The sequence below is a fragment of the Arctopsyche grandis genome, chromosome 13 (genome assembly GCF_051622035.1).
Source record: "Arctopsyche grandis isolate Sample6627 chromosome 13, ASM5162203v2, whole genome shotgun sequence".
NCBI classification, from domain to species: domain Eukaryota; kingdom Metazoa; phylum Arthropoda; class Insecta; order Trichoptera; family Hydropsychidae; genus Arctopsyche; species Arctopsyche grandis.
The window spans coordinates 27,599,666-27,625,158 of record NC_135367.1 but is presented as its reverse complement, the minus strand read 5'-3'; the positions used below and the strand labels follow the sequence as shown (position 1 = coordinate 27,625,158).

The 25,493-nt window shown below is 35.6% G+C and overlaps 1 protein-coding gene across 1 annotated transcript in view; it reads left to right on the top strand.

The window, feature by feature from the left end:
• The window catches only part of LOC143921428 (uncharacterized), a 339,615-nt gene that overhangs the window by 247,053 nt on the left and 67,069 nt on the right, over positions 1–25,493 (top strand). The window lies entirely within an intron of this gene.

Below are 25,493 nucleotides of genomic sequence, written 5' to 3'. Positions count from 1 at the left end.
GTTTATAATATAAACCGCTTAAACATGACTAAGCTAAATTAATTAAAAAAAAAAAAAAATTTAAAAATTTAAAAAAAAAATTTAAAAAAAAATTTAAAAAAAAAATAAAAAAAAAATAAAAAAAAATTCAAAAAAAAAATCAAAAAAAAATTTAAAAAAATCAATTTTTTTTTTTTGCCTTCTAGGGCTTCGCCCTCGGCACCCCCCTGAGCCTTTGCCTTCTAGGGCTTCGCCCCTCCACGCCCCATGAGCAATTGCCGTTTAGGGCTTCGCCCCCATGATCAGTTGCCTTTTAGGGCTTCGCCCCTCCGCGCCCCCATGATTCAAAGCCGTCTAGGGCTTCGCCCCCCTTAGTTAATGCCTTTTAGGGCTTCGCCCCCCGCGCCCCCAAGATTAATTGCCGTTTAGGGCTTCGCCCCCCTTAGTTAATGCCTTTTAGGGCTTCGCCCCTCCGCACCCCCATGATTAAATGCCGTCTAGGGCTTCGCCCCCCCTAGTTAATGCCTTTTAAGGCTTCGCCCCCCGCGCCCCCAAGATTAATTGCCGTTTAGGGCTTCGCCCCCCTTAGCTAATGCCTTTTAGGGCTTCGCCCCTCCGCGCCCCCATGATTAACTGCCGTTTAGGGCTTCGCCCCCCTTAACTAATGCCTTTTGGGGCTTCGCCCCTCCGCACCCTCATGATTAAATGCCGTCTAGGGCTTCGCCCCCATGATCAGTTGCCGATAAGGGCTTCGCCCCTCCACGTCCCCATGGTTAAATGCCGTCTAGAGCTTCGCCCCCATGATCAGTTGCCTTTTAGGGCTTCGCCCCTCCACGTCCCCATGGTTAATTGCCGTCTAGGGCTTCGCCCCCATGATCAGTTGCCGATAAGGGCTTCGCCCCTCCACGTCCCCATGGTTAAATGCCGTCTAGGGCTTCGCCCCCATGATCAGTTGCCTTTTAGGGCTTCGCCCCTCCGCGCCCCCATGATTAACTGCCGTCTAGGGCTTCGCCCCCCTTAGTTAATGCCTTTTAGGGCTTCGCCCCTCCGCGCCCCCATGATTAACTGCCGTTTAGGGCTTCGCCGCCCTTAACCCATTTGAACCCAGAGCTCGCGTGAAAACACATGTCCCATGTGCCCAGGACTATTTTTTCGTTTATTTTCCAAAATCTTTGGGTTATTTCATGGGAAATATTTTTTATAGGATAGGGATGGATAATTAATTGATTTTTCAACATTTTTAATTTTTTTCAAGGTGGTGTCGTGAACGACCTTTGGGGCTAATGAAACATGTTTTTTAAAATTAAACAAAAATCACAATGGAGTCACATAATCAGTTATAATACTCTCTCACTGGTTATTTGTAATTTTATTGTTAAGAAATTTATAAAATTAATTTTAAAAATAACAAACACGCATCTCTTCGATAAAATGATATTTTCAAATCGCATAACATAACACACGTAGGTACATATATTGTGACATATACACATCGTCAACAAAAAAAAAGGGTGCACCCTTTTAAAAGAAGAAATGTCATAAACGAGATTTTGGGTTCAAAAGTCGTAAAAACAAAATACATGAAGACAAAATAATTAATTATTATGATACGGTACAAAACATTTGTCATGCAATGGAATTTCACAGTTACCACAAGCGGAAAACGTTTTATTTTTACAGTGTCCACAATTTCTCCTTTTCTGTTTGACCAATATCAAATGTCTTCCAACTTCCTTTTGATTTTGATTTACTTTGCCGGGTCTGAATGGGACCAATTGTTTTCGTTTTTGACCACAACACTTGCACAACGTCTCTGTTACCTGTCTGATAAATTCTAATTTATAAAATTTACAACCAAAACTTTTGCTTAGAATCCAAGCGTTATTCACAGCTACATCGATGTTCCAAAACAGAATAGGCATGTACCATTTTTTCCCTCTAATACTTATATTATAGTTAGAAATATGGTTATCCATTTGATCAACCCCACCCATATATTTATTATACATATTTATACTAAATGGTTGATTGATTTCCACCCTACTTTTTTCTTTAACCGAATATCAGTTTCCAGGGGTGGTAATATGTATGTATGTGGAATCCGGAAGTTGAGACTCGTCCCAATTATAAATTTCTTCCCGTATCTCTGCAGTAGTAAAATTGCATTCTCTGGAAAAAAATATGTGTCATTATCCCAAGAAGTCATATACGACTCCGTCGACTTTTGATTTTTTTTTTCAGGAATATGAGATATATAAACGCAATTTCTCTTATGCATATTATACAATAAGTCCTACTGTATTAGAAACATAAAGATAAATAAAAAATATGTAAAAATAAAAAACTTACGTATGTTTTCTCTTCGACATATCTGCAAGTCGAAAAGCGCTCGATGTTATTCCCTCAAAACTCCAAAAGGAACTGATTTAATTTCGTGTGACTTTCTTAAAATTCATCACCAACATCTAACCAAGCGTAACGAAAGGTTTTACGGCCGGCCTGAGTGATCCCTTTATTTTACGACGCAAAATTGTAAAATGCCGTGAATGACCGCGCTGGCATACATCGTGTAAGTTCATAACTGACCGCGTGGGTTCAAATTTATTTATTTATTTATATATATTTTAGCTATCAAGCTAATTTAAAAAAAAATACATCTTAATTATTATACTTAACTCTAAAATTTATAATTAACTTATATGTACTGTCCCTCACAGAGGTGTCTCTTCGCACCTCGCAGGAATGCATCCATGTTTTTAGCAGACCTGACGCACTCAGGGAGGGCATTATACATGAGCACACCCCTGTGAAAAACACCCCCAGCCGTCTTATTCTTTCTTACTCTACTTACAACTAGTTTGTCCTTATTTCTAGTATAAAAACTATGTTTATCTCTATTCCTTATTATATAATCATCAAAATACTTAGGTAATAACTTATGATCTAACTTATAAACAAAAGACAATGTACTAATATTTAGACTAATTCTAATACTCATCCATCCTAATTCATCTAACATACTTCCAATACTCTTAAATCTACTCACATTCAAAATAGCTCTCATAGCTTTATTCTGTATTTTTTGCATTTTTTCTAAATCTTGGCCACTAAACAAATTAAGCACAGTGGCACAATAAACCACATGTGGCAAGACAATTGAATTAAACACTAAAATTTTACTTTTTTTACTTAAAATATTTCTTAATCTACATAATACACCAACTTTTCTAGCCATTTTTTTTATTATATAGTCAGCGTGCATTTTAAAATTTAGTCCTGAATCTATGTATACACCTAAGTATTTTATATTTTCAACTTTTTCAATTAACTTATCATCAATTCTAATTTCATTCAATATATTTTTATTTTTACCATTCAACCACATCATTTTTGTTTTATTCACATTCAACTTTAATTTATTTTCACACAACCAGTCATTCACATAATTTAATTCTATATTTAAAATCTCAGACATTACATCAACATTCTTTCCAATTATATATATCAATGTATCATCTGCAAACAAATGTATTTTACACATCTTAATTACCTTAACAATATCGTTTATATATAATATAAATAATAAGGGTCCCAATTTGGACCCTTGCGGCACTCCATGAGGTGTTACAAATTCAGAGGATAACACCTTATCAATTTTTACTCTTTGCCTTCTATTATTTAAGTATGATTGAAGCCACTTTAATACTATACCATTTATTCCTAACTTATATAATTTTTGTAATAAAATATTCCTATCTACTGTCTCGAACGCTCGCTTAAAATCTAGAAAAACTGCTCCAACAACCATGCTAGATTCATCCATCGTCTCCATCCAATCAGAAACCACCAATTGGATAGCAGTTTCTGTTGAATGTTTCACTCTAAATCCAGACTGTTCCACAACCAAACAATCATTTATACTAATGAACTCTTTCAATTGAATCATAACGATTTCCTCCAGCATCTTCTCAACAATTGGTAACATATTGATGGGCCTCATTTCACTGGCTTTATGTGTGCCCGTAACCTTTGGTACCGGTACAATAGTAGACACCTTCCATGCATCCGGGACGGATCCCACTTCTAACGATTCATTTATTAATTTCAGTAACTGAGGTCCAACCATGTCCCAAGTGTTGATTAAAATATCTAGAGTCAATCCATCCATACTAGAAACTGATTTCATGCCCTTCAATACACCATTTAATCCCTCCATTTCCACTAATTTAAACCTTTCAAACTTATTTAAACCCAAATTAATATCATCATTCACACTATTATGCCTTGTTTGTATTGAATTAACTATATCATTCACACTATTGATGTAAAACTCATTCAATCTTTCAACCATATCCTCTTTATCATTATATACTACTCCCTCGACTTCTAATTCATTCAAAGAAACATTTTTTCCCCCGGAAATCAAAGTTTTAATTATTCGCCACATTTTTGTGGGATCTTTTTTTGCACCATCAATATTTCTTTCATGCCAATCCCTCTTCGCATTACGTAAAACATTCACACATTTATTCCTCTTTCTTTTATACTCTAACCAAGCCTTTTCTAATTGGATTCCATCCATAGCCTTAATAATTTTATATCTTTTATAACTAACATTCTTATCAACTAAGCTTTCCTTTACTTCCTTGGTAAACCAAGGTTTCAGCTTATGCTTATGCATGATTCTTGTGGTTTTTACGCATTTACTTTTAGAATATGTTATATTACGATACATTATCTCCCACATTTCATTCACACTATCACCATCCTTTCCCCATACACACTCCTTTAACAATTCATTCATCAATTGATAATCAATGTTTTCTCTTTCAGTCACCTGCATATTTTTAAGTCCTCCGTTACTAAACCGCTGTCCCAAAAACATGTTGACAATAGAATGGTCTCCTATTCTCGGTACATCTTTCACCTCACACCGCAGATCCATTATATTTGTTATAACCAAATCAATGAGAGAGCTTGATAAATTATTCACTCTCGTTGCTTCCGTCACTTTTTGTTTAAAACCCAATTCATTTACCCAATTTCTCAACTTTTTTACATAAAATTCTTCTGTCTGTAACCAATTAAAATTCCAGTCCCCAAACATAATTATATTTTTACTCACATCTATACTTCTTTCACTCAATTCTTCTAAAAATTTAAGAAATCTTCCACTTCTACCATTCGGAGAGCGGTAAATTACTAGCAAAAACACAGTAACTCCATTCACAAGCAGATCCACACCAATTGTCCAAAACTCACCATCAACCTTATTAACTATTACATTACCGTAACTTAAATCATCCCTTAAATACAATAGTACCCCACCCGTATGTCTAGAATTAGAGTCACATCTCAAAACACAATATCCATCTATATTCAGCTCAAAATCTTCAAAATCACTAGTTACATGCGTTTCACTTAAACCTATAAATAATGGTTTTTGACTTACAGTTAAACTCCAAACCTCATCCTTGTGAGCAAAAAAACTTTGTACATTTATACCGATACCTTTTGGTGGTTGCTATATATTATTATACTTAATTCTATTTCTCATTAATTCTATATTTCTTTTATATACACTGCACTTAGTGTCCAACGGTCCGTGATTTGTGTTCAAATTTAATTTTAATTTATTATTACTTTTAAAGCAATTATTACATTTTATTATTTTATTGTTACATCCCTCGCTTTTGTGCCCTTCTTCTCCACATTTCGCACATGTCACCTTGTTTCTACAATCCACCGCTTTGTGATTAAATCCGTAACAATTTAGACATCTTAGAATATTAATTTCTTCAAAAACCCTACATCTATCCCAATTTATATTTACTTTTCCATCTTCAATAAATCTTTTAAATGTATTGCAATCTACTTCCACTATCGCATTATATTTATTATTTTTTCTACTTTTCCATATTTTTAACACCTTCAGTTCACCATCATTTATAACTTCTTGATTTTGATTCATCAAACACTCAGCCAACTGTTCACTTGTAAGTTCCTCCGACATATCTACAATTTTAATTTTGGGATTTTTTAATTCCCCTCTTTTAACATTATAATTCTCCCCTAATTTATTTTCTACTTCTTTTATTAATTTAATACTATCCTGTGCACTGTTACACGTTACAGCAATGCCCCCTTTACCGATTTTTTTAACCCCTTGTATTCCTATTTTTAGTTCCTTTGGTTTTATTAAACTTTTGCATTCCTCCTTTGTTTTGTCCGTTTCTTGGATTTTTTTCGGAACAATTATTGTTATGTCTTTATTATTCTTCTTAAGTGCATTTGCATAACTATTTTCACTCTTATTTACACTTTTTAAAATGTTTAATTCACTGTTGGTTTTTATTATATTTATGTCTTTTTGTATATTGTTTTTCAAATTTTTAAATTCACTTCTTAATTCACATATTACATCCAAAAATTGTTCCTTATCATTATTTTCATTTTCACAAATATATTCAACTAATTTTTTTACTGATGTAATTAAAAATGTCTTATTGTCATTTGATATACTGTTAGTTTTTGTGGTCAAAATGTCCATAATTTTTTTTTCAATTGTTATTACTTCACTTATGCGTTCTGATGCCATTATTATACACTTAGAACGTACACATAATTATATATTACAAATTTATTTTTAATTTTTTAATTGTTACAATTTCGTTGTCCAAATCGCCACACACGTAATCAACGTCTGTACACGATCACGACACGAACGATACTTGGGTTAACTAATGCCTTTTGGGGCTTCGCCCCTCCGCACCCTCATGATTAAATGCCGTCTAGGGCTTCGCCCCCATTATCAGTTGCCTTTTAGGGCTTCGCCCCTCCGCGCCCCCATTATTAAATGCCGTTTAGGGCTTCGCCCCCCTTAGTTAATGCCTTTTAGGGCTTCGCCCCTCCGCGCCCCCATTATTAAATGCCGTTTAGGGCTTCGCCCCCCTTAACTAATGCCTTTTGGGGCTTCGCCCCTCCGCACCCTCATGATTAAATGCCGCCTAGGGCTTCGCCCCCCTTAGTTAATGCCTATTAGGGCTTCGCCCCTCCGCGCCCCCATGATTAAATGCCGTCAAGGGCTTCGCCCCCATGATCAGTTGCCGTTTAGGGCTTCGCCTCATAAGGCTGCGCCCCCTTGCGCCCCCTTCGGGGCCCCATGCGGCTAAGCTCCATAAGGCGGCGCCCCATAAGGCGGCGCCCCATAAGGCGGCGCCCCATAAGGCAGCGCCCCATAAGGCGGCGCCCCATATGGCGGCGCCCCATAAGGCTGCGCCCCATAAGACAGCGCCCCATAAGGCTGCGCCCCATAAGGCGGCGCCCCATAAGGCGGCACCCCATGAGGCTGCGCCCCCCTGCGCCCCCTTCGGGGCCCCATGGGGCTGCGCCCCCTTTGTGCCCAATGAGGCTGCACCCCCTTCGGGGCCCCATGAGGCTGCACCCCCTTTGGGGCCCCATGGGGCTGCGCCCCCTTTGGGGCCCCATGGGGCTGCGCCCCATGAGGCTGCGCCCCCTTCGGGGCCGCATGTGGCTAAGCTCCATAAGGCGGCGCCCCATAAGACTGCGCCCCATAAGACTGCGCCCCATAAGACTGCGCCCCATAAGACTGCGCCCCATAAGACAGCGCCCCATAAGGCTACGCCCCATGAGGCTGCGCCCCCTTTGGGGCCCCATGGGGCTGCGCCCCGTGAGGCTGCGCCCCCTTGCGCCCCCTTCGGGGCCCCATGTGGCTAAGCTCCATAAGGCGGCGCCCCATAAGGCGGCGCCCCATAAGGCGGCGCCCCATAAGGCTGCGCCCCTAAGGCTGCGCCCCATAAGACAGCGCCCCATAAGGCTGCGCCCCATAAGGTTGCGCCCCATAAGGCTGCGGCCAATAAAGCTGTGCCCCATAAAGCTGCGCCCCCTTTTGAGCCCCATGGGGCTGCGCCCCATGAGGCTGCGCCCTCCGGGCCCCCTTCGGGGCCCCACGGGGCTGCGCCCCTTGTGGCGCCCCTGGCGGGGCCCCATGAAGCTACTCGCCTTGCGCCCCCGCGGGGGTGAATCCATTGAAACGAAAAAAACAAATCGGCGCCCATGGATCGAAAAAAAAAAAATCGAATCACGTGTTCGATGACGTCACCGATCTACGGACGACGAAGACGACGACGACGACGACGACCAAGGATACATACATACATACAAAGTCTCTTTCCAAATTATAGATTAGATGAAATTGAAATGAATTTGTATTGCATCCACTCAAGTCTGAAAATATTCACAGATTTCTACCTCTTTTTCCGACATTCATTTAATAAAGTCATAATTAATCCGTTGATCATTTCGTCTTGAATTGGGTTGAATCTACTGTTGATGTTGGGGTTGCTTTTCAGAGTGACCTAAGGTTCTCCAATTACTGTGTTGCTCTGCTTCAAGGATGCTAGGGTTTGTTTATCGCAATTCCCGACATTTCCCTAATACCATTGTTATGAGGCTACTGCACAATGCTATTTTGAGAAGTGTCATGGAGGACGCCTCTATGATCTGGAGTTCTTCAGCCAAAACTCCTTTCTTTGCTTTCTCTGGCTTCATTATAAGGAGCAATATGGGATTTACTCATATTTATGTATTTCCTTCCAGATTTGCCATGGGTACGATCAGCTACACTTCTCTTGAACACAGGGGGAACGTTGCCCTCATCAAGTTCTTGTTTTCAATATTTAGAGGTTTTATCTCATGTCAGTCTATTCTGGCGGAGATGGACCTTCATGCTCCAGACAGTTTGATCTGGACCCACCATCGTCCCCTATTTTATATTCCTCTGGCAAGAACTGTGGCATATTTTAATTCTCCCATTCCCCGAGGCCTCCATTTGTCATATCACTCTTCATTTGCTGCACCGCTTCCTCGGTTACGGGGGTTGCGACCAACTAGAGCAGTTAATAGTTGACAATTTTAATTGTTAATTGTTGACTTGGCTGTTATATTTCTATTACTTGTTAGAATTTTTATGTCATGTAGTCTATATATTTTTTCCTTCTTTTTATGTATTTTTTCATGTATTATATATAATTTTTCATATAATCATATAATTTTTCTTCGGTTGACACACTGACACACAGACAAACACATTTTTTCTAGAATCTGTTTAGCACACTCGTCACTTTGGAGCAACCTGTTAGGCGAGTGTGCATGATTAATTGATTTATAATAACATTAAAATAAAAAAATAAAATAAAATCTTTTTGCACATAGATTTATGTACATACTTAATGTTTTGAAGATCCGAACAATCGAGTGAAAGAATCAATTAACTTATTCATTGGTTTAATAAATTCAATATCAACAAGGTATATCTACATATGTATATGTATAATATTAACAAAATAACAAATAAACAATATAAATTAATAATACTGAATATTTAACAGTTAAAGATGTTCGAAATGATTATAACAAATATCATTCAATTAATTAATTAATTAACAATTATATAATTTTGATTATGTAGATTTTTGCTGATTGAAAGTGTTGGTTTGAAGTCCTTGCAATGCTTGCAAAATTGTAGGAATCAACGATGAAATACTATTGGGTGATACACCTCCAATGTTTCCAAAATTTATCGGAACTCCTAATCCTAGTCCCAGTCCTTGTCCTAGTCCAATTCCTTGTCCTAGTCCGATTCCTTGTCCTTGCCCTACTCCGATTCCTTGTCCTATTCCGATTCCTTGTCCAAATCCTAGACCCAGCTGTTGCACGGGAATTTGCTGTATATTGAAAGGCAAGGCTTGTTGGAATGCAACTTGTTGAGGAATAGCCACTGGTTGTGGAATGTTTATGGGTATCGGTTGTGGGAATGGAATTCCTACTGGTTGGTTTACTTGTACGGGGATCCTTTGCTGAATTGGAACAGCTACAGGTCTTGGAATTGCTATATGAACAGCTCTAGGTACGTCGACTGGAACCGCTTGCGGAACAGCCACCTGGACTGGTCTGGGTACATCGACTGGCACTCCTACATGAATCGGCACAGGAATGTGCCTGTTGATGGTCACTGGGACAGGTTGAGGTACTGTGAATGGCACGTGGTTGTTGACTGTGGACACTGTGTGCTTGGATTGAGTTGCTGGTAGGGTCGAAGTGAGCAGGTTTGGATTTAGTCCTGCACCTAAGAGATGACTGGAACCAGAAGCGTAGTGCTGATTGAATTGTGGAGTGTTGCCGTATATTGGTCTGAAGTCATCGTGGATACCGGATGTTGGATTTAAGATGGGTGTAAATCCAGTCTGAAGCCGTGGATATGATTCTTCGTGACCGTATGATGATAGTGGAATGTGGCCATAGTTTGGGGGCTCGTAGTAGGAGTTTGATAAAGACCTCTTCCCGTGGTTGTACTCTGGATTATATTGGTGGCAGTTTGTTGTGGTAATTAATGCGAAGACGACCTGAAAAGTACATAAGTGTCTGTTTTAGTTACTTCAATTAAAAAAAAATTTTGGAGTTCATTCTACAATGAAATTACTTCTATTCTACAGAGGTAATATGACTGAATATAAAGTCGAAAATATTATAATAATGAAATGAAACTCATCGCTATCTTGGTAACGACTTTATATCCCAGGCATCTTCAGAAAAAGTTTATTTAAGTTACCAAAAATTAGCGAACCAACTTGAAGATCAATTCTTACACTTATTTCAAGAAAGTCTTTAGAAATTTGCAAATTTTAAGTTATCTTTATAAGCCAAGTTGATGAAAATATTTTTTGTCTATAGGTATATATGTACATACATATGTATATTGAGGATGTTTTACTGAGATAACTTTTGGATACAAAATGACCGAAGTTTTCATAGTAGAACTTCAGTCAAAATTGAGAAACGACTGTCGTATTTAAAAAAAAAAGATGTAATACTTAAGAATTCTATTTATAACATCTTAATGTGTGAAATTATTCTGAATGCTCACCACTAAAAATCTGTCCATCGTCTTCTAAGATAGGTTTCCGAGAATGCTGTCTTTAGCACTAAGTATTGAAACACACTGAAGTACATTTTACAGACTGGACGTCTTTATATACAGACCGGAAGCATTTTTCCCGCGAGAAAATGGACGTGCAAACAGTTTCCTTTGCGAAACTAGATCTGATTAGAGACAGTGGACATACTTAATCTTGTTTGTGAGCACTTACGGATAGACTGGATGAGTTTTTCCGCGTGGAAGTGAAACTTTGGATAGCTCTTTCAATCATTATGAAACGCTATAAGTATAATTACATACGAATATCGCATCCTTAAAGGTGATAAGTCCATATTCGTATGTGATTATACAATACTTTTGGCCAAATTGAGCTATTAATGAAGTTTATCATATCATTAAAAGCAATGCATTTTTACTACTTATTATGTATTTATTACAAATTAAAAAAATCGGAAATGACCAACCCATGCCTACATACATATATCTATATATTTCCAGAATATAAGAAGGTTACAAAACAAAATTCAATAATTAAACATTCATTCACGTTCACACATACCGGTTATGAGAGCACTTTCGATACAAATTGAACGCAAATATACATAGAGTGAGACAAAAGTTCTACGTCGGATTTTGTTCAAAAATTTTTTATTACTTAAAATCACTTTAAATATTATACACATTAAATATCAAGAAAATAAAAATAATTCAAAAGATCAAAATCATATAATGATTACTTGAATTTTTTTGTAAAGCACAGCCATGTTTAAAGGGTCGAAAAAAGAAGTGGAAGAAAAATCGAACAAGAGTAAACTGCCACTTCCGGTTGATGAATGCTTACAAAATTTTATACATAACTTTTTATTATACTTAAACTTCTAGATATGAAATTTCATTTCAATAAACCAAAAGGTTTCTGAGAAAAACATAAAAAACCTCGATTCTCTAGAGTAAAAGTACTACTGCCGGTTCGGATAAAAATATTCAAAAAAATATTAGATTATAAAATTTATAATTTATATTACAGGTAAAAAAATTTCAATCCGATTTGATTAGTGGTTTAAAAAAAAAGAGGACACCAATAAGGGGAGGTACCATTTCTGGTCATCTTAAAAATTCGAAATAAATTTACGTCGTATGGATAAGAATTTCAGTAACCGATACTAATTTTCATTTCGATAGGACTAACGGTGTTCAAAAAATCCCCAAAAATCCACTGACACACAGACAAACACATTTTTTCTAGATCATGAAAACGTGATTAGTGATCGATTCTGAGTTTGAATCAGTCAAAGTCTCGAGTGCGAATTTTTGCATGATCACAAAACTTCATGTATTGTTACTACGTACATAGATAAAGTAAAAATGGAGCCGTATTTGAAATACCATTTAAATGAAAAGGGCTCAAAGGTGCGACGAATGAACTGATTGAATTGAGATATAAAACTGCTAAAACTTTCGCTACGACTAACTACCAGTTTATGGTGCAATTTATGCTTGCAAAATTGCGATTATAATAATTTCAATGTGCTAAGATCCAGTTTTGGACCAAACTGTGCATACAAAATGCAATGCAATGCTCGTATGTATCTACATATGTATGTATATGTAACCAGATATCACTTAATCTGTGCTGAATATTTCAATTATAGAAAGTCCACCTTGTAATATTTTACGAGTGAATATTGTAAATACAACACTTTTTGAATCGATCATTCGATTCAAAAGGTGATGTTATCGACCTTATACATGATACACAACTTATCCAAGATATGTGCAGTTGTTGTTCTATGGCGTGATGATATATTGTGGAAAACAACTGGAAAGACTGCATACAATGAGAGGAAAAGTGGTCTGAACGTTGACTTGTCGTCTCAACAAGAATGTGAACCCATTTCATAATAGTATACGTTTAATCAAAAATACTCAATCAGAACTGTAAAATTTATAATATTATGTACATACATATATTAAATGTACAACGTAATATCGGTTTATTTCCAATGCTGAAGAAAGCACATTAAAATTAGTTTTAATTATACTGTATATAAACTGGCACACTTGCTATCGCGAAAGAAAAAAAAATAAGTTGAAGTTATATATTGTATATATACATATATTATCTATTCTTATAATCAAATCTAAAATAACTTAAAAACGTAAAATAAAATATATCTAAATATGGGTTTTAATTACAATCACAATACTAGGCAAACACGCAAGTTCTTGTATTAAAATTTTAATAATGAATCATTTTAATGGTAGTTTTATGATAAGAACACACTCAAAAGTGCGGCACGGAACGTGAAGGTAGACTACAGCTGTGATAGGCGTCTGTTCATGTCATTCTAAAACTCGTACGATATTATTGTTTCAAAAAGTATTTTCTACATTTCTTCCAATATGGGAATTACCGTTATCGATCACTGTTAAACTTGTTGTTTTTGCATGTGAAAAACTATTTAAAAAAACAAGCACATGCTGGTTACCTCTTTGTTTGTTTTCACCCTTAAGAATTTATAATAAATATAAAAGTGGACGCGATGTGCGTATGTACATATGTGGTAGACGCGTGGAGACACAGCCAATCAGAGTCACAGAGGTGCACAGCCAATCAGAGTCAAGGAGACGCTGGGAAGTGGGGAAGTGGGGGGGGGAGCGTTTGATATGTGCGACGTCAGGCCGAGCGATGGGTGACGTCAGAGACGGGAGCGTATACGAAAACACACACACACGTTCGTCATTTCGTATGGGTGAACGGGTTGGATCAACGAGTGTGTAATGCACGCATTCAAATATTTTATATTAATACGTTCTCGCGCCTATAAATTAAATTACATTAGCTATAAAACGTTCAATTCTGAACACGACTAGACAACAAGAGAGACTGGACGTTTACAAGTTCATTTATGAAAATATAGTGGTTGTACCCCCAATTCCACATCTAAGACATTGTTCTTTCTATGACCAAGCAATATTCAACATCTTTGAAGAAATACATCTGGCAGTCGCAATCACAATAAAACATAAAATACCTTGCTCTAACTACGAACCGAAGCTATACCTGCTAAGTATACAACAAGACATCCTAAATGCATTTTAAAAATTACTTGTTTCGTATTTTTTAAGTAATTTATTTTTTTAGATACTCATTTCTTTTGGCTGCCTTTATATGCGGTCGACTGTGTGTGCTTCACACATTTGTACATATGGCAGGTGCGACCTCATAAAAATCATGTGTACATGTTTTTTTCATATTAAACAATTAAATCATCATCATTTACAGCCATTCGCCATCCACTGCTGGATGAAGGCTTCTCCAACACGCTTCCACTCGTCTCTGTTTTGCGCAACTCTCATCCACCTCGCCCCACACATTTTCCTAATTTCGTCCACTCATCTTCTCTGCGGCCTTCCTTTTACCCTTTTGCATTCTCTCGGGTACCATTCAAGCAGTTCTTTTGTCCACATTTCGTTCATTCTTCTAGCCACGTGACCCACCCATTGCCATTTCAATCTCTTTACTCTATCCACTATGTCCGCTACCCTTGTTATGCTTCTCACCCAAGTGTCCCGCTTCCTGTCTTTCCTCGTTATGCCAAGGATACGGCGTTCCATACTTCTTTGAGTGCATTGGATTTTGTGTAGCATCTTGACGTTCAGTGTCCAAGTTTCACATCCATGCGTTATCACTGGCAAAACGCATTGATCGAAGATCTTTTTCTTCAGGTAGAGTGGCATTTTTGATTTAAAAACAGCATTCATTCGACCAAATGCACTCCATCCTAAATATAAATAATTATTTACTACTTCTACTGGTTTATCATCTAATGGGTTGCTATCAAGCATGCAATAACTATTGAACATTAGTTTGGTCTTATCTACGTTAATTTTTAATCCTACTTTTCTACTTTCCCCGTCCAGCTGTGTTAGTCTGTTAAGTAGGTCAGCTAGATTACCAGCTATTAAAACTATATCGTCTGCGAACTGAAGGTGACTCAAGAAGCGACCGTTGATCCTTACTCCAGCTGTGTCCCATTCCAAGTTCCTGAACACACCCTCAAGCACCGCATTGAATAGTTTAGGAGACATGGTGTCTCCTTGCCTTACTCCTTTTCCTATGCTAAATCTATCTGTACCTGAAAAAAATTTAACCGAAGCTGTGGCGTTCTTATATATTGCAGCCAACAGCCCCCCATAGGGGTCCGGCACTCCTTAGATTATGAGAAAGCCTTCGATACAGTTAGCCATACAGCAAACAATAAAATATAAATATATTTAAAAGGTATTTGAAATAAAAAATATGACCGCGTGTGATCAAATACAGAATCGACACATTTGGTGATATTTCATCGGGCAAAACACTAGTTAATATATAAACCCAGTGACACGAGAGTGATTAAAACCATCTTTTATTGCGCAATAGTGTGAAAACTGGATGAATTGTAACATATCAACGTCTTCTAAAGTTGTTTTTACGCAACCAGAAAGTTTTCCAGCATTATATCAGCAGAATTGCATCATCTCATAAGGATGGTGACATATTATATTATTGCTATACAAAATCATAATACATATTTCAATTATTACATTACATACATTAATTATTTTGATTATTTTGTTTGATTTATTGAAAAATACAATATTATTTTTAAGAACTTTATATAATCAATGTTTTATTTTAAATCAAAATCCTTTCACATTGAAATACTAGATGGATAATTAAGAAATCAAAAGGAACAACTTGAATAGATGGTAAGGCTCGACTTCAACAAATGAAACTTGTTAATTCCTCCACCATGGGTAGAATATTTACGAAACAAACCACATGTAATGTTCTAGAATCAGAGAGGGGACTCTAGTTTCGAACCAACATTCATATATAAAGACATGAATCCGGAACTCTAAGTTTGAACGCGACGAGAATAGTTAGCAAACAAGACAACTACTTAAGTCTGTATCGAATAAGTGACAGTTTCAATTTTTCATTAATTTTTTTGTAGTGTGTGTTTGATTGAGTTTTATTCAACTTCGTTAACGATGAAGACTATTGTGAGTAGTTAAATTTAATTTCATTAAAATTATATATCCATATATGAAGTTCGTTCCAATAAATATTGGTTAGATGTTACACTCAAACTAACTACAATTGAACAACAATTAAAATAATCAAAGAATACAAATTCTAAACTAGTTATTTCATATTTAAGAACTATACATATGTATATACTAATTATGTAAGTCAGAATCTTTTTAAATAGGTTGTGGCTTTTTGCAGGTACTATATCTGCGACAGGCGTAAAGCCTTCTGCGCATGCGCGTGAACTGTCACTGTCAGCGTGTGAATTGTTAAAATTTTGTTTTAAACCTTTTAAAATTTAGTTTGAACTCGTAATGTGAAGTAGATTAAAAAATATAATCCAAATTAGTTAATATTATTATCATATACAACGTATAATACCTACATACAAGTACAACCCGCGAACTAGCTAAATGATATAAATCTATTATAATAACGTGCGAAATTTATTTACCTCATGTATAATGAACGATTGATTAAACAAGTCTAGCATACATTAAATGTAAGAAATTATAATCGGATTATAAGTTCACGCGCATGCGCAGAAGGCTTTGCGCCTATCGCAGATATAGTACCTGCAAATAGCCAATAATTCGCAGATATAGTACCTGCAAATAGCCACAACCTTTTTAATATGCACAATATTGTATCCCGACAACAATATATTATTTATGTATATATTAAATATCTAATTATAACAATACAAGATTAATGTTATACATATAAAGAAAATACAGTTATATTACATACAAACAGTATACTTTCTATTAGTCTTATCACGCAATTAAATAATCAAATATCAAATCTAATTTATTAAAAAAATAAACATATGTACATTTTTAAATTTAAATTATCAACTACATAAATCATCAGCATTCATATTACAGATACGTAAATATGAAACGCCTAATATAATGTATTCTATTATTATCGCATTATAAATACATAACACATTTATAATGAAATCTTGATTTCAATATGAAGCATTACAGTTTAATTTATAATTAGATTTATGGATTATAGATAAGAAAATTTATCTGTAGATATTGCATTCAAACAAATGTACGTACTTGTATGTGATCATAAACTAAAACTTTTATATATGCATTACTGTACTTTATCTTGAATGTTAATCTTCAGTATTATAAATTGAAATATCAACTAATTTCATATCTGAAATGTTCCAGATTTGTGTACTGTTTCTGGCCACGTTCGCATCAGCCGGCTTTGAGAAGCACTTGCTGAGGAGGACAGCATCTGTAGGCACGATTGGGAATGTTGGGATAGCAGGACATCAAGCAATAATTGGCCAGGACTATCACACGACCATAACAAGACACATTGGAATCCCTATACCTCAACCATATCCGGTTCCAATCGAGAGACATATTCCTGTACCGGTTCAAGTAATTGCTTGTTGATTATAAATTGATAAGTATTATCAAGTCTTATTATCAAATCTACATTCATTAATATACATATATCAGATTAATTAATCTTGTATGCAACACGATCGGTAGCCATGTGATTCGTTTGATGTAATTTGAGATAGAATATGTGTTTTTGGAACTGTTAAAAAGTTCATACAATTTCTATGAAGTCAATTTTTAATAAATTCTACTTGGCATATACGGTTCGAAGTGCAATATATAGAGTTCTTGAAGGATATTTTTGTTGTTTTCAGATCGATTATAATTGGATTAATATGTTACATATTTTCCATTGAAATTTTTATCAAATTATTATAAAAAAAACATAAAAATTATGTTTTTTGCTTTTCAAATTTATTATATATTAGAAACAATTGAATGGGGATTTAAAAATATCAATTTGGAGGAAAATACTTTTTATTCAAATCTGTGCTTATTCAAATAATGCTTAGACTGCAAATCATACATATGTATGTACCATATAATGTTTTGATTTGAAAGTATTGTCAAAAGTTTAATTCAAGTAACGACGTTTCAGTTTCCTTCTTCCTTTCAGCGAGGTTCTTTCAATATAGCTTATTTTCTGCAGCTTCTGAAATCTACCAAATCTATCAATTTCTGCCATACATAGTCATAGAGTCACTGACCTATGCATAATTTTATAGATATTGTTGCGTAGAGCTGGGTGGAAGATCCAAGTAAAAGAACAAAGTCGTTTCACAGCATTTATTGATGATTAAGGAGATACACGCACTGCCAGTGCTCCGATATGAAATATCCAGAATGTCTTGATATGGTCTTAGTACCTCCTTATAAAGGGACAGGTCGCTCAGGGCATCTTCGACGTCCGGTTACTTCCCCATTGTTTAGGCATGTACCCGGATATGTATTCTCACGACACTCAGTCCCACGCTATCGGTCACTTCTGAGAAGGGACCGGGTGCCGCTTACTACGCCAATTCGGTGGCCATCGTTTAGGCTACTTGCATTTAGTCTGGAGATAATCCTTGAAACCAATTATAACGGTCACACAGTATCTGAGATGCTACTCGGCCTAATCCGATTGCACTTACTCGGTGGTGTACGTAACAATATCTATTTTAATTTTCTATTTTAGTTCCCCTTTATTGCCAATTGAACCTTATATTTCTGCCATTCTTCTTTCCATATATTTAGTGTGCTATCTTTCATTTCTGGTCAAGATCATTGGAATACCAGGAAGAATCCACCTCCGATTACTCAGATCTTATTCTTCTTAAGCATACTAAAATTAAACTAATTCTTCTTTAAGATGGTGACTCGGTACAACGATCGCGAGCATAAGCTTGTTAAAAACCGAGTTTTACCATTACAATAAGTAATTTTAAATCAAAGAATACTAAAACAATTCAAACTTAATACTTTTTGACAACATGCTTGTTAGCGTTGTTACAATTCAGTGGCCATCTTTAAGCATACATACTAAATACATCTTATGATTATGCTGCATTTACATGAGGCCAATTGTTAAGACATTCCACTAAAGCTAAACCATACCAATATTGGCCTCGTGTGATTTTTTATTTTTATTTTTATCTTTAATTTGTACCCGAAAGGCCTAACACTTACCAGAAACATTGTACATTTGATACAAATATTATTAGTATTATACAAAGTACATAAATACATATCAATTAATATCCACAGAGATATCTATTGTCAAATTTATAAATTTGCAGCATTTTAAACAATTCAGTGAAATTCAGTAAATATTATAAATCAATTAACATCTACAGAGACATTTATGGTAAAATATGTAAATTTGCAGCATTTTATACACTTCAGCGAAATTAAAATTTGCTGAAAGCTCGAGATTTTGCGGGAAAATGGGTAAAGTTGCCAATTTTTGGAACCGTTTGAATGAAAATCAGATAAACTCCGATAGGAAACGATCAACCCGGAGTTACAAATCCAAGGTCACAAACCTGTGGGATTTGAACCTGTGACCACTCTGTTCAAAGCATTATATGCTAAATACTACTCTATTCTGCTCTAAATCCAGCATGCTTCAGAATGCCTATTTACACGAGGCCAGTATTGGTTTGATTTAGTGGAATGTCTTTAGAATTAGGCTTAGCTAGTATTAAACTCGGAGGATTTTTGAAGATGATTTTGTGTATTAATGAATTTTAAGATGTTTTTATTGTTTTGGGTACCCTGCCTTGCAGGTACCCGTCGCTATTCGAGTAGATCGACCCTTCGCAGTACCAGTACCCCACCACTTCCAGGTTCCAGTGGATAGGCCATATACTGTTGCGGTTGATAGACCGTTCCCAGTCGCAGTGCCGCAACCCGTGGCAGTGCCAGTGGTCAGACAGGTAAAATACTTCACATGAATCAAAAAAAGAAGGCTACAACTCGTTCGTGGTAACTTGAGCTCATCTATTGGTTATATTTATATGCACAATCAAACATGGGCTGAGTATATGTGCATACGCAGCCTACAACCCAGCTCAAGCTTCTACGATCAAACTCTTCTCAATATAAACAGTTGTGTTCTTTACAAGTTTCCAGAGGTCAAGGGATGGAAAGGGGAGCAAGTAGATTTTGTCCAGGCAGTTCTATCAATAGAATGACACTTAGTGCAGTATTTTGGGTAGACTTTCGGCACTATGGTTAAATGGATGTCACGAAAACAGGCTCACGAACCTTTCACTCAACGGCGTTACGCGCACGAAATTTCACTCACGTGACAACTGGCTCACGGGCATTACCAAAAATACCAATACTGGTGGTATCAGTATTTGACCGAAAACAAGCCTTTGGAACTACCGGTTCTACAAACTAGACCGCAGACTTGTCAAAATAATCGTTGTGAGCCATTTGTCGCGTGATTGAAATATTGTGCGCGTAACGCCGTTGAGTGAAAGGTCCTTAGCCAGTTGTCACGGAATCGGCTAAATGTGTACATATACAAACACATTATACAATGTGTGTATAAAGATATTAACTGCAAACCACAAGTATGTATATGTATGCTTGCGACAATTAATAAATTTGGACTAGCGAAATTTGTGAGAGAGAGGATGCTGATTTTAAAGGAACTGTAACAACGATTAAGTTAGATAAATTTGCAAAATTTATACGAAACGGTAGATCTGGATTTAATTACCATCCAGATCTTGCCAGCAGTAATAGATGTCGATAAAATTGAATAAATCTTTTGACTCCAAGATTTGAATCCACGGCTAATCCGAATAGGAATAACAAAACTGATGAATTTAACTGTAGAATGTATGTACATATAGGTAGTGTTCATTTCAGTTAACTTATACATGCACATTATAATGATTCATTTCAGCTAACTTATACATGTACATATCTTAGAGGATACTTACATAGATAGGAATGGACAAACGTTTAGAACATACTGAAAAGTACAGTATGGGACGCGCTCGTGGTTTCCAACTGTGATGGGCATATCTTCATGTCTTTGTTAATTCGTTCGATCTTGTTAGATCTTATTCGACAAGCTATGATAAAATATCAACGAAAAGACTCCAAGGGGTGAACTTGGCCAAGGATCGCGTTGGCATAGATTGGGCGTGCTAGTTTTTCTTGCATATGCAAAACTTTAAAAAAAAAACACGTGCCACGTATCACTCTGTGTATCTAACCTTTGAAAATTTAAGTTTTTGTCAAATAAAGAAAGGACTATTATCTCCGAAAGTCGAAAGGCTCCGAAAGTCTAATTTTAGACTAGGTTTCTAATTACTAAGCATTGATCTGGTATGTATGTATTATGTATTTATTTATTTTACATAGATATATACCAGGAAGGCTTGACAGGAAGACCCCAAAAGACCTTGCTAGACAAACAATGCAGCAGTTTTATTACATAGATTACTGTATTTCGAGAAGCTGAAGAATACGAAATTAACGATTATTTTTTTTGTTAATGTACATATTTTTTTACAAATTTTACATATTTTATTACAAATTGTACATACATTACAAATATAAGATTTGTGACAGCAGGTAGGATGGTTTTTTTTGTCAATTTTTGAGGAACCGTTTCAACAATGATCAGATGAAATTGGCAAACTCTGATAAGAAACGATCGACTTGGAGTCACAAATATCCTAGTTCAACCAGCAGTATTAAATATTAGCCCGGCATCGAACCCAATAATCTCTTGGTGCTAAACATAAACGCAACCATTGAGCCATACTGCTGGCTTATATACATATACATATGTATGTAGGTTCAGGCTGCGAGGTGTTCCAAATGATACACGTGGATTTGGTCAAACGGTGTTTATTTGAACGTCTGAACGTCGGGCAAGCCTTACGGCAAGTGCTCTCATACACGCATCGACATGCACCCCACACACGCTACGTACCATGCATGTTTTTTAACAACCACACATTCAGCATGTTCGAAAATCTTTCCTATATATATTTATTAATTATTAATAGAGCCTTAAATGCAAAACGTTTAATATACATATGTATGAGGCTAGAAGTGTGGATAAGTAAAGTGCTACTAAAATGGTACCCAAGAGAGTTTGAAAAGCTACTGAGTGAGATGGGAGAGGAAAGTGTTTGGGGTTAATTGGATGGAGGTTATCCAGAACGAACCTCCGCCAAGTTTTGGGTACGATAGGCAGTGATTTTGGTAGACTTATTAAGAGGGCTGGACAGCAGCACCTTGTCCATACAAACGTACTATACTTCTCCCTTCCTCAATTATGGCACTAGAGAAATTATTTTTTAATATGCTATGGATATCCACCATTGGGGTGCATCTATCGTTTTATTTTTTTGATTAATTATTTTTTAAAGGAGCTAGGAGCCGCCAAAAATCTATAAAATCGCCTCTTTTTTACACCCACGAAACGAGTCCAGCGTGCTTATTTAACGGTCGATTTTTAAAAAAATACGCCGATAGATGCACAGAAAGTATCTTTCTCATACCGATGATGAAATTTTTTTAAAAATTGGTCCAGTTTTGGAGGAGAAAATAGTAGAATACGAAACCTCGATTTTGTCAATTTAAAATACGTTTTATCTGGTCGAAGCGCAACTGTCGCATTCACTCAATATATATATTGATATATATTGTCGCATTCACTCAATATATACATACACTCAATATATATATCGAAGAAAGGAACGGTAACAAAATTAAGGTTTCGGGTGTACAGCCCTCTTAAATGACGATTTCTTTCAAATGTTTCAGATCGGCATACCAGTACCCCAACCGTTCCCAGTCGGGATTCGGACACCGGTTGCTTTCCCTATTCCGCAAACGCTTCCAATCGGAATCGCATCCTTCGGGATACCCGCAGCCGGTCTAGCTGGACTCACTAGAACTATAGACTCAGGTTTAGGTATCAACACATTCCATTAAACATATTCATTATGCTAAAATTCACCTCGAAATTGTTCTAAATATTTTATGCAATCCTTTTAACAATGCCTTGTATTGTTTTTATTAAATTTCAGGTGATGAATGTTCATTGCATTAATATTTCCATTTCAATTTGACTGATATTATTAATAATATACATATGTATACTAAGCTAGTTATTTCGTTGTAGTAGTCGAATGATTTCAGTATTAATGATGTTGTTGTTATCTTATTTTTTATTTAACAAGACTGTGTTTGATATTTTGTTAAGTTGAGTCTATTGTACTAAAATAAATATATTTTTACATTAAATTTTATTTTTTTTATTTACTTACTAGCTGAACCCGGCATGCATTGCAATGCCACAATAAGGTATGCAATTCCCGTTCCTGTTGCGTTCCCGTTCCCGTTCTCGATCACGTTCCCGTTCCCATTCTCGCTATCGTTCCCGTTCCCATTTTTCGGAGAAATGCAGGCAGCGAAGATATTTTAAATTATTCAATTGTTTGTTTATTTTACCCTAACAACGCAGGTCGCGATGCGAAAACATTTGAAATTATTGGGTTGCAAAGCCATTCATTCCCGTTTCAATCCCATTTTTGGGTATTTATTTTTTTTTACAGTAAGTTTCCCGGACATGCATACAACAAATCCTGAAAGTTCCATCGTAATCGGTTGAGTGGCTTAGGAGACCGACAGACAAAAAGAAAAACAGACATTCATTTTTTTTATATATGTACATATGTACATACATACATACATATGTATATAGATTTTTTCAATATTTTTATCGTAAAACTAAATCTGTAAAACAATGCCGATGACGTTATATCTAAAAAAATAAGTAATTATGTTTTCTCAAGATTAAAACGTGCTCGAATTGATAAATACTCATTAAGAATTACATTTGATACGAATTTTATTCGAATTTAACATTTTTTAATATTTCCGGGATTGTCCAGATAAGCAATAATCAGAGATCACCTTTGGAACGATACTTTTTGTACGGCTCGAGTTAGTACATTTAGATAATAAAAAAAATATTGAGATAGAAAACCAATCCTTATAAATGTGGGAAATAAAAAACTGGCCAAATAAACGCAACATAACACAGAGAAAAAATCCGTAAAAAAAAAAAAATATTTGACTTTTAAAATTCGCTAGACAATTAATTATAAGTATTTAAAAACAATAAAAAACACAATCAATAGAAAAAACATCTGACTATTGATTCCAATACTCACTTTGAGTACAACAATACTAGATTTTGAGTTAAATACCGCAAAAGCCAAAAATGGGATAGTTTTCTGGCCACACTATTTTTTGTTTTCGTTTAAAAGGGTTAATTGGAAGTGTGCTGAATTTTAAATCAGTAAAATTTCGTGCAAAAAGCTCGTACTAGTATTTACACGAATCTGAATTGAATTAATAGAGATAATATATTAAATTGTCTTTATATGAGAATTAAATAAAATTCTACTTAGAAAAATCATATTTCGACTATTCTTGTGGATTAATAACAAAAATTCTATTGACAACTGGCTTACCTCGATAAAATAAACGAATTTTTGTTATTAATCCACAAGATTTAAAAAACACATATCTCCGAATCTCGAGCCAATCAACATTTTTTATTATCAGATTCGTGTTCACTGGGCATAGATCTACGAGTATAAGAAAAGTCATATCTCGTCTCTGAACCAAAAAAAAGTCGTCATTTGTCGAACAGTGTTACATATGTTAATATTTTCAATAAAATTCGGCAGGGAACTTTTTATGATCATTCAGGTTTTTATTCCAAATAAAAGTCTAAAAATTAGGTTGCAAACCGATTGAAATATTTCCTTGGCATGTCAAAGGTATTTTATAGATTAAATCATTTATACGTTCTTTGCGAATCGACTTTTACGTTTTAATTCCAATTAATCACAGTGTACTAATTACCTTTGAATCTGAAATCAAATTCTCAATTTAAATATTGATAACGTGTTCTAAACGCGGTCTGATCTCATTACGGATCTTCAACTCCAATTTAAAAGCTATCAGCAGATCAGAGATTTTCAATCATTTGATCAATTGTGCTCAAAATTGTACAATTGAGATTTTGAGAATACTCCGACCATTTCATGAGAAATTCCAAAAAATAGTCGGGAAATAAAAGAAAAGTTTGGGAAATAAAAGGTTTGAAAATCCAAACTTTAAAAGGTGAGTAATTAGCATGATATATAATATAATACATATTATGTTCATTGCCATCAACGGGTTCCATAAACAACTAGTTGTACAACTTATCGCTCGTAGATGCAGTAGGTAGAACGTATTTCAAGAAGATCTAAATATTGTTAAACAACAAACAAGATGCTTTAGCTTTGATACAATCAAAACCTTTGGTAAATAATAACATTGAGGAACAAAAAAATCACGTTTTTTACTTGCTGAAGCGGATCACTCTTTACTAAATTTAACTCATTGAATTCTAATATGACAAATATGAGATATGGGAATATAAAAAAAATGTGCAATTTTTCCAGTCTTTTGTGTTTTGCAGTCTTTAACTAAAAACGAGTTCGAATTTTCGCATGATCACAAAACTTCATCTATTGTTACTGCGTTCATAGATAAAGTAAAAATAGTATTGATGTGCCAAAAGTGAGTA